The 11,003-nt window shown below is 42.2% G+C and overlaps 1 long non-coding RNA gene across 8 annotated transcripts; it reads right to left on the reverse strand.

Moving 5' to 3' along the window:
• Window positions 1–5,987: 5,987 nt before the first annotated feature.
• Window positions 5,988–10,236, reverse strand: LOC123091539 (uncharacterized). 8 transcript variants are annotated; one of them, XR_006443260.1, is made up of 7 exons: window positions 9,932–10,236; window positions 9,803–9,842; window positions 9,313–9,712; window positions 7,664–8,684; window positions 7,321–7,533; window positions 6,521–6,706; window positions 5,999–6,094 (listed from the first exon to the last, which is right to left on the reverse strand). It is a non-coding gene; the product is annotated as an uncharacterized lncRNA (long non-coding RNA). The 8 variants fall into 8 exon arrangements; XR_006443263.1 differs by having other exon boundaries at window positions 6,029–6,706; window positions 9,313–9,495; window positions 9,642–9,712; XR_006443257.1 differs by having other exon boundaries at window positions 6,029–6,706; window positions 9,313–9,495; window positions 9,607–9,712.
• Between the last annotated feature and the right edge of the window lie 767 nt (window positions 10,237–11,003).

Below are 11,003 nucleotides of genomic sequence, written 5' to 3' on the forward strand. Positions count from 1 at the left end.
TGCTAATGATATTATGCTTGCGAGGATCTGGGCGTTTGACCAGTTCCCAGACATTGTTGAGCTCGAACTGATGTAATTCTTCTTGCATGGCCTGAATCCACTCAGGCTCCAGAAATGCTTCATCTACCTTAGTGGGCTCTGTGATGGAGACAAAAGCATAGTGCCCACAAAAGTTAGATAAATGTGAAGCTTTTGAGCGGGTGAGAGGACCTGGTGCTTCAATGTCATCGATGATCTTTTCAACTTGCACTTCTTTTGCAACGCGAGGATGAGCTGGTTGTCATCGAGGAATTTGATCAGCATTTTCTTCAGCACCATTTTCTTCAGCATTTTCCTCAGGTGCATTAGCTTGACGATCTTCGCGTTCTAGAATGAATTCTTCAGTAGATTCTTCAGTAGGAATGACATCCTCAGTAGCATTGAACTTGATAGAATCCTCAGGTGCTGGTTCATCTATCACAGAAGGTAGGTGCTCTCTTTGCGAGCCATTAGTTTCATTGAACCGCACATCTACAGTTTCAACAATCTTGTGAAGAGCGATGTTGAAGACTCTATAGGTGTGCGAGTCCTTTCCATAACCAAGCATAAAACATTCATGTGCTTTTGGTGCAAATTTAGCATTGTGATGAGGATCTCTAATCCAACATTTAGCACCGAAGACTTTGAAATAACTCAGATTGGGTTTCTTGTCAGTGAGGAGTTCATAGGCAGTCTTCTTGAAGAATTTGTGAAGATATACTCTGTTGATGATGTGACACGCAGTATCAATTGCATCAATCCAAAAACGATGGAGCATTTCATTTTCATCAAACATAGTGCGAGCCATCTCAACAAGAGTTCTGTTCTTGCGCTCCACGACGCCATTTTGCTGAGGAGTATAAGGAGCAGATAACTCATGAGTAATACCAAATTCATCAAGATAGCCATCAACACCGGAATTCTTAAACTTAGTCCCATTTGTCACTCCTGATGTGCTTGATCTTCACACCAAAGTTGGTTGAAGCCCTCGAGGAAAATTGTTTGAAGACTTCCTGCACTTCATGTTTGTAAGTAACAATGTGTACCCATGTGTAACGAGAGTAATCATCAACAATAACAAAGCCATATAGGGATGCATCATTTGTCACAGCAGAATAATGATTAGGACCGAAGAGATCCATGTGAAGCAATTCAAATAGTCAAGTGGTGGTCATGATAGTCTTCGCTGGATGCTTGACCTTAGTCATCTTCCCAGCTTCACAGGCTCCGCATAAGTGATCCTTGAGGAATTTGACATTGTCAATGCCAATGACATGCTTCTTCTTCGCGAGCGTGTGCAGATTCCTCATGCCAGCATGACCAAGTCGTCGATGCCATAGCCAGCCTTCTGAAGCTTTTGCAAGTAAGCACACGACAGGTTGTGGTCCTGTAGAGAAATCAACAATGTACAAGTCTCCTCTCCTAAAGCCTTCGGAGACTTTGGAATTGTCAGCTTCCATGATCACAACACAACGATACTTGCCAAAGACAACAACCATATCAAGATCACAAAGCATTGAGACAGACATGAGGTTGTATCCTAAGGACTCGACAAGCATGACTTTGTCCATGTGTATGTCCTTAGAGATCGCAACCTTACCTAGACCCAATACCTGACTTTTGTCTTTGTCAGCGAAGATGATATGCTTCAGATGTGACGGTGTTAAGGGAGCATCCATCAATAGATTCTTGTCACCAGTCATGTGATTTGTACATCCACTATCGAGGACCCACTCATTTGCTTTGGGTTGATCATCCTGCAGATGAATTAGTGCAGCTTACAAACTCATATACTTCATCGGTGAAGAATATGACATCAGTATCATCAGTTCAATTTCATCAAGCAATAGCACAGATAAGCAGTGTGAGGACATGTGAAATGAAGGTTCATTTCATCATGATTAGCCTGCGTCCTATCAGGCACAGTTCAGGTCTCCAACAAATTTTTCAGTTGTTTTGAGCACGACTGGAGACCTAACCCTGCATAAGAGATTAGTTCTTTTTCTTCACCACCCACATCTGGAGGGGTGGCTAAAAATTCATCACTCTGCGAGCACCATATGAGAAAGGTGGCATGGACGCCAGTCCACTTCGTTTTGCATAAGAGGGGTTAGGGTAAGCATACGAATAAGCAGAGAAATTCTTCGAGGACTTATGAACATAATGATTTGAAGAATAATGCACATATTCATAGCCCTTAGCTCTACCCTGCGAAACAGAGTTGTTAGCACGATGATGTTCATATGAGGATTTTAATCCTTTTGAGGAATTTGATCCATGTGAGGAATTTGGTCCGTATGAGGACTTGGATCCATATGAAGAATTTGGTCCATATGAAGAGTTTGATCTGGGGTTCCTATTCTTCACTGGTGGTGTCATGAGGACATTCACCTAAAGACTTTCAACATAACTTTTGGGAACCCAGATTTTCTTCATAGGGGAACCGTTCCTGCAGTTAGTGCCAACATATCTAGCAAATACTTCACCATTCTGATTTTTGAACAGTTTATAGTTGGAGTCAAATGACTCATCAGAAGAATGAGGAGATTCACACGTAAAGCCAGATAAGTTAGATGGATCAACTAGAGGTCCCTTTGCAGCAACCCATGAGGTTTTGGGGTACTGCTCAGGCTTTCAATATGTTCCATCAGCATTAAGTTTCCTCTCAAAGGCAATACCCTCTTTCCTAGGGTTCCTGTTGAGGATCTGCTTCTTAAGCACATCACAAAGAGTCTGATGCCCTTTGAGGCTTTTGTACATGCCTGTCATATACAATTCCTTCAGCCCTGCATCGTCAGTGATACTGGCAATGTCCTCAAATGAGGAATTAGTGATAGCAGAGGCAGGTGAAGAACTTGTAACATTTGAAGCATTTGAACATTCAGGTAAAGAATTAGCAGATTCTCGTTCAATGCACTTTAAGCATGAAGGATCAAATTCTTCCTGAGTAGCGTTGATTTGTTGAGCAAGTAATGAATCGCGCTCCTTCTAAAGATCTTCATAACTCACTCTTAGCTTCTCAAGATCTTGCTTTCTTTGAAGAGATTCATAAGAAAGCTTCTCGTGATCAGTTAAGAGAGTTTTATGATGACTTTGAAGGTTGTCAAACTTAGACTGAAGTCTCTGAAGATTTTCAGTTAAGTCTTTAGTGCGGTCCATTTCATCACCCAACATATCATCACTTTTGTCTAGCATGTTTTGAAGTTTTTCAATAGCCTTTTGTTGTTTCACAGCAATCTTAGCAAGTTTAGAGTAGTTAGGCTTAAGATTTTCATCAGATTCATCCTCACTTGATTCAGAGGAGGGGTATTTAGTTACCTTAGCAGCCTTTGCCATGAAGCAATAGGTGGGAGCGTAGTTGTCATTGCCTTCATCAGCGTTGTTGGTGTTGCCATTTTCTTTAGAGTTGAAGATAGACTTGCTGACAAATGTGGTAGCAAGAGCTAGACTTGCCACACCTGACTCAGACTCCTCAGATGCCTCCTCTTCCTCATTATCCTCAGATTCAGCCTCAGAATCCATTTCCTTGCCAATGAATGCCCGAGCCTTCTTGGAACTTCTCTTCTTGTGGGATGAAGACTTCGAGGATTTTGATGATGAAGACTTTGAAGATTTCTTCTTCTTCTTGGCATCATCAGAACTGTAATCCTTGTATTTCTTCTTCTTTACTTCCTTGTCCCATTGAGGACAATCTTGAATGTAGTGACCAGGCTTCTTGCATTTGTGGCATATCCTTCTCTTATAGTCACTTGATGAGGAATCACTTCTCCTTGAAGATTTTCCAAAGCGACCACATCTTAAGAATTTCTGGAACTTCTTCACGAGCAGTGCTAGCTCCTGGCTCAATTCTTCAGGATCACCAAGGCTACTACCAGAATCTTCACATTCAGATTCAGACACTGCCTTGGCCTTCAGGGCACGTGTTCTGACATAGCTTGAACCATAGAGATCTCTCTTTTCAGCAAGCTGGCACTCATGAGTATTTAGCCTCTCGAGGATATTAGTGGGATCTAGTGACTTGTAATCAGCACGCTCTTGAATCATCAGTGTCAGAGTGTCAAATGATGAATCGAGTGATCTCAGCAATTTCTTCACCACCTCATGGTCGGTGATGTCAGTGGCACCGAGCGCTTGAAGCTCATTTCAGATATCAGTGAGGCGATCGAAGGTCTGCTGAACATTTTCATTATCGAGTCTTTTGAAGCGGTTGAAGAGATTGCAAAGAACGTCAACACGAGAGTCATGTTGAGTTGAGACTCCTTCGTTTACTTTGGAGAGCCTATCCCAGATAAGCTTAGTAGTTTCCAAAGCACTCACTCTACCATACTGCCCTTTACTTAGATGACCACATATGATATTCTTCGCTTGAGAATCACGTTGCTCGAATCTCTTCACATCAGCAGCATTTAGGGAAGGTGTGACTGAGGGAACACCATTTTCCACAACGTACCAGAGATCGTTGTCAATTGCTTCAAGATGCATTCGCATCTTATTCTTCCAGTAGGGGTAGTCCGTGCCATCGAAGGTAGGACACCCAGCAGAGACCTTGATCATACCTGCGTCGACATAACTAGAACTCTAGGTGGTTAAACCAAAATCACACAGAACAAGGGAGTACCTTGCTCTGATACCAATTGAAAGTGCGTTATATCGACTAAAGGGGGTGAATAGGCGATTTTTATGAATTCTTCACTGAGGAATTTAACGGTGAGGAAATTCCTTAGCGAAGAACTACTTGCAGCGGAATAAGTACTCAGAAGTAAGCATGACAGAATACACACATGGTCATCATGATGAAATGAAGACCAACACAGAGTACAGAAAACGTAAACACAGGATAACACAAGATGAAGACAAACAGACTGAAGAAATTGAACTGAGGAAATTAAGAAAGTCTTCAGTCAAAGTCCTCAAACACAGATATGAACAATCACTCAACACAGTAATGAGGAAATGAAAGAGTTGAGGAAATAGAACCAGTAAGGATGGTGAAGACAATGATTTGGTAGACCAGTTCCAACTGTTGTCTCAGTTGTACATCTGGTTGGAGCGGCTGAGTATTTAAACTTGAGGACACACAGTCCCGGACACCCAGTCGCTGAGCACGTAGCTCAGGACACCAAGTCCTCACCGTATTCTCCTTGAACTAAGGTCACACAGACCTCGTCCAATCACTCGTGGTAAGTCTTCAAGCGACTTCCAAACCTTCACAGACTTTGGTCACTCGGCAATCCACAATTCATGTTGGATGTTCTAGACCATGACGCCTAACCGTCTGGAAGAAGCAGTCTTCAAAGGTAACAAGTGTCGGATCCACGCAGGATCAATCTCTTCAGTGATGCTCAATCACTTTGGTTTTGTAGATGTTTGGGTTTGGGTTTTTCCTGACTCGATGATTTTCGCTCAAAGTCCTCGGAGGATGGGTTGATCTCAAATGACAAGTGTCAGTTTCTCTCAGAGCAGCCAACCAGCTAGTGGTTGTAGGGGCGGCTATTTATAGCCTAGAGAGCAGCCCGACATGATAAGACATAAATGTCCTTTAATGATATGACCGTTAGGTGGATAAGATATTTTGGGACAGCTGGCACGCAGCACAGCAACAGTCGGAAATTTGACTCTCAAATTCCTCAGGGCTATCATGTTCCTCACTGTGTAGGCAATCCGCACTGGCGAATTCCTAACTCCTCAGTCAGAACAAATTCCTCAATGACCAGAAGAACTTCGTCTTTGTCACTGAAGAAATTGACTGAACTGTATGAGATTTCCAATGGCTTCACTCGAAGGGATGGTAGGTGTAGGATTTTGAGTTGAGCATCACATGGAAATTTTTCCTTAGTATTTCCTCGACCCCCTTTAACAGTACGGTGTTTACTATGGTTCAAGAAAGAAAAAAACAAAACTATGAAAACGAAAGTCTTCAAGCTTCGTATTCCTTGCATGAATATCAAGTCTTCACGGACACACCAATTTCTTCACTTTCAAAGTCTTCAGGAATAACAAAATCTTCAATCGAAGATATTCATTTTTAGGGGTCGACTTTCTCTGTAAATATCAAACTCCTCATAGACTTATAGACCTGTGTACACTCATAAACACATTAGTCCCTTAACCTATAAGTCTTCAATACACCAAAATCACTAAGGGGCACTAGATGCACTTACATACTTGAAAATAACTAAACAGTTCACTGCCAAGCTGACGACCTACAACAGCTTCGCTTCAATTTTAGTGGTACACCACCACGTGAGTTTCAGGGTTCACATTTGTGAATTTTGATTCGATAAACACGCAAACTATTCCAGAAAATTTCAAAATCATTATGTCATGAATTCATCAATGAAAATGAGCTATTGCGAGACACAGCAGTACATAAAAGATAAACAAGCAAAGAACCTAAACTACTCTATGAAATGTTCAAGTGCCTCAATCAACAAAACATGAGCAAACTGGATAAAGATTAAATGTTCTAAGGTAGATTTTCAAACCCTTAGGTGGTGGTTACCTGGATGTAGATTTGTTGGCTTCAGTGAAGCCTGAAATTGGCCTTGCAGATTAGTTCACAATGAGAACAATCAGATCCATTGATCAATGGGCCCTACAGATTGGTGAGCAATTAATGAGCAATGGGCCTTGCAGATTAGTTCACAATCAATCAGATCCTTGAGATAAAAGCCAGGAACTCATCCATCTGCAATCACAATGAGAAAATTTCCATTTGTAGGCAAATGGTAGAAATAACAGCACATGAATTGGTGAGACTGTAATTGACAACATAAAAGCTGGGGCCACAAGGTATAGAACATCATTCAGATAACAAATTGGTAATATAGAATTTCCAACAGTCAAGGAAATATTATTTAATTGACTTGCTATGAATGTGCTAGCAAACGCATAATGAGAAACATTTAGAAAGTAATGCAATAAACATAGAACAAGCCTACTAAAAACAGTTGAGTTCACAACTCAGCCTAGATAATAGTGCATAACTTGGCGAGCAGAAGCAATGGTGATGAACACACAAGTACCATTACATGACAATAATTCAAGTACAGAATAATGCATTGGCTTTATTATAATTAGATGTAGCACATTTAAAAACAATGGCCTTCTAAAATTTGCAACCATATTTAATAAATATCAGAGCAAATTAACAACGCAATATGAACTAAGTATTGCGAAGAACAAAAATGTTGACTACATGTCATAAATTCACAACAAACATTAGAGTAAGACAATAAATTCACAACAATCAACAACTCAATATTATAGCATACACAATAAGAAGGAGCAATGGGTGATTACCAGAAGCCTATCAGAGAAGTATACTGGAGATGATGGAGGGGCGATCTGCTTTCACTTCAGACAACAGCTTGAAGAAAGCTCACAGACCCAAACATACTCGAAGGGACCAAGGGGTGATCTACTTGGCACCTTGGAGCTTGCCCTAAGTGGGTCTGCCTAAGAGCACCGCAAGGTTCACCTCATTTTGCTTTTTCCCTTGCTCCACCTTTGCACCTATGCAGCAACCAACAAATCCACCATTACAAATCTGGCAGACCCAAACGAACCAGATGAAGTGAAGGGCGAAACCTAACACACCTGAACGAACCAGAAGAAGGGAATATGGTGATCTGCTTGTACTCACCTCACACAGCAGCTTGTCCTCCAAGAGGACCGCTTTGTTAACCTTCACCTTTTGCTTTCGCTAGCTGCACCTCTGCAGCGACCAAAGCCTGAATAATTCCTACACAGGTTCACAGGGCTGGTGAGACTTTTAATAGAGCAGCCAGCAAATTTTGCACATCTAATTGGTAAAAAAATACAATTAACAATGCTTAGAAACAACTAAACAGTTCACTGCCAAGCTGATGACATAAAACAGCTTTGCTTCAATTTTTGTGACACAGACTCTCAAAATAGCAAAAATAGAATGCCACAAAATTTCATTAATACTTGATCATGCAAGACACACAGTAATTTATAAAATGCAAAACAAAGAACCCAAACTACTCTCTGAAATGTTTTAGTGCCTCATTTAGCAAAACATTAGGAAGCTGGATAAAGATTAACAGTTCCAAAGTAAACTTGGATGGTTGCTTGGGCATAATCCATGCGCAATACTGTTAAAAGGAAAAGATGGCCAACAAAAATCTAAAGCATGAATATTTACTACACAAGTTAGCAGGGCTAGTGAGGCTTTAGTAGAGCAGCCAGCAAAATGTGCATCTAACAGAATATGATTATGTTAAAAAAGCTCAAAAATAACTAAAGGGTTCACCGCCAAGCTGACGACATACAACAGCTTTGCTTCAATTTTAGTGGTACACCACCACCTGAGTTTCAGGGTTTCGATTCGATAAACATGGCAAATTATTCCACAAAAATTCTAAACTTGATAATTATGTCACGAATTAATCAATGAAAATGAGCTATTGCAAGACACAGCAGTATACAAAAGACAAACAAGCAAAGAACCTAAACTACTCTCTGAAATCCACAAAACATGAGCAAGCTAGATATATAAAGATTAAATGTTCCAAGGTACAGTAAAAACCCTTAGGTGGTGGATTCCTGGATGTAGATTTGCTGGCTTCGGTGAAGCAAAGCCTTGCAGATTAGTTCACGATCAATCAGATCCTTGAGATAAAAGCCAGGGACCCATTGACCTGCAAATCACAATGAGAAAAAAATTTATTTGTTGGTAAATGGTAGAAATAACAGCACAGGAATTACTGAGACTGTGTAATTGGTCCATTAAAATGGAAAACCTGGGGCCACAAGGTATAGAACATCATACAGATAACAAATTGGTATATATAATTTCCAACGGTTCAGTAAATATAGTCATTTAATTGACTTGCTATGAATGCGCTAGCAAACACAAAATGAGAAACATTTAAAGAGTAATACAATAAAAAATAGAACAAGCGTATAAAAACAGTTGAGTTCACAACTCGACACAGATAGCGCATAACTTAGCGAGCAGAAGCAATGCTCATGAACACAAGTAACATTACATGACAATAATTCAAGTACAGATTAATGCCTTGGCTTTTATCATAAGCAGATGTAGCGCGTTTAAAAACAATGGCCTTTTAAAATTTGTAACCATATTAAATGAATGGCAGATCAAATTAACAACACAACATGAAACTAAGTATCGTCAAGAACAAAAATGTTGACTGTCAGATAAGGATATGAACGAACTACATTTAATAAATTCACAACATTCATCGGAGTAAAGCAACCCCAATGTTATAGCATACGCAATAAGAAGGAACAATGGGTGATTACCCAAATACTGTCAGAGAAGGATATTGGAGATTATGGAGGGTCGATCTGCTTTCACTTCGAACAGAGCTTGAAGAAATATCAGATTTACCACCTCGGGAGTCGGGACAGCTTGCCCTAAGTGAGCCGGTCTAAGAGCACCGCGCTGTTCACCTCGTTTTGCGTTCACTTACTCCACCTCTACAACTATACAGCAACCAACAAATCTACCATTACAAATCTGGCAGACACGAACGAACCAAAAGAAGGGTGAAACCTAGCAGACCCGAATGAACCAGGAGGGACGAAGGGTAAAACCTAGCAGACCGGAACGAAATTTGCTTGTACTCAACTCAGACAGTAGCTTGTCTTCCAAGAGGACCGCGTTGTTCACCTTGACCTTTTGCTTTCCCTAGCTGCACCTCTGCAGCAACGAACAAATTTACCATTGGAAACATCAAAGACCCGAACGAACCAGAAGAAGGGACGAAGATGGTGATCAGCTTGTACTCACCTCGGACAACAGATCGTCCAACGTGGGCCGGTCGCTCTACCTATGCAACAACCAATCCATACGGATCACCTCGCACATCATAACAGGTGAATAAAAACCTAGAAAAGAGAGATAGCACTACAGAACTACCTTCTGATGTTAGTCACCGCCAGACTTGGCCGGCTTCGACAACCACGGCAGGGTTCGTGGCCTTCGAGTAGGGCGGTCGTGGCATGCGAGTACGATAGTGGGATGAAAAGACAATGGCGCAGGGTCCATGGGAGGTGAGGCCGAGAGGTGGGAGGTGCGAAGGTGCCAGGTGCGAGGGCGACAGGTCGGACATCACCTGTTTGCCGGCGAGGTGGTTGGGGGAGAGCGGCGGCGCGACAAGGGGGAGGGTTGCGGTTTCTTCCTAGAGTAGGAAGGGAGGGGGGCCCTAGCTGAATGGGGTTGCAGCAGCGTGCGACCTAGTTGCGTCTCGTGGGCTTGGACGGTATAAAGAGACCGTCGTACTGGGCCGAGTGGATCCGTTTTAGCAATGAAACATTCTGAAAATTCTGGGTGGGCCTGGCCCAAGCCCACCCAGGCTACCTCTATGGATCCGCATCGTCCAGCCCCATGTAGGCCTTCTAGAAAAAAACCACATAGAGGAGTGTGGCACACACTCTGGAGAGGAAGCACCCGCCGGCGCGTTGATGCACCGCCAGCCGGTGTGGCGCGTCACCGTTCGTTTGACATTGGGGGTAGCCGATAGTGCGATGCACCACCATTTCAGTTGGGTCATCATCGGTGTTAATGCACCGCCGGCTGGTGCAGCACACCACCGTTCAACCTTGGCCTTCGCAGGGTGGTGCGATGAACCATTGTTGTCATTGAGGAATCCATCGGTGTTAACGTAACGCCGGCCAATGCTGCGCACAACCGTTCGACCTTGAATGTCGATGGATGGTGCGATGCACCACCTATGGGTCATCAAGGAATCCATCGGCGTTGGCACACCGCCGCATGGTGCGGCGCACCATCGTTGAACCTTGGCCATGGCCTGATCGCCAAGGAATGCATCGGCGTTGATACGTCTTCAACATATCTATAATTTTTTTATCGTTCCATGTTGTTATATTATCAATCTTGAATGTTTTATATTCATTTTATAGTAACTTTATATCATTTTTGGGGACTAACCTATTGACATAGCACCCAGTGCTAGTTGTTGTTTTTTGCT

The sequence above is a fragment of the Triticum aestivum genome, chromosome 4B (genome assembly GCF_018294505.1).
Source record: "Triticum aestivum cultivar Chinese Spring chromosome 4B, IWGSC CS RefSeq v2.1, whole genome shotgun sequence".
In the NCBI taxonomy this organism is placed as follows: domain Eukaryota; kingdom Viridiplantae; phylum Streptophyta; class Magnoliopsida; order Poales; family Poaceae; genus Triticum; species Triticum aestivum.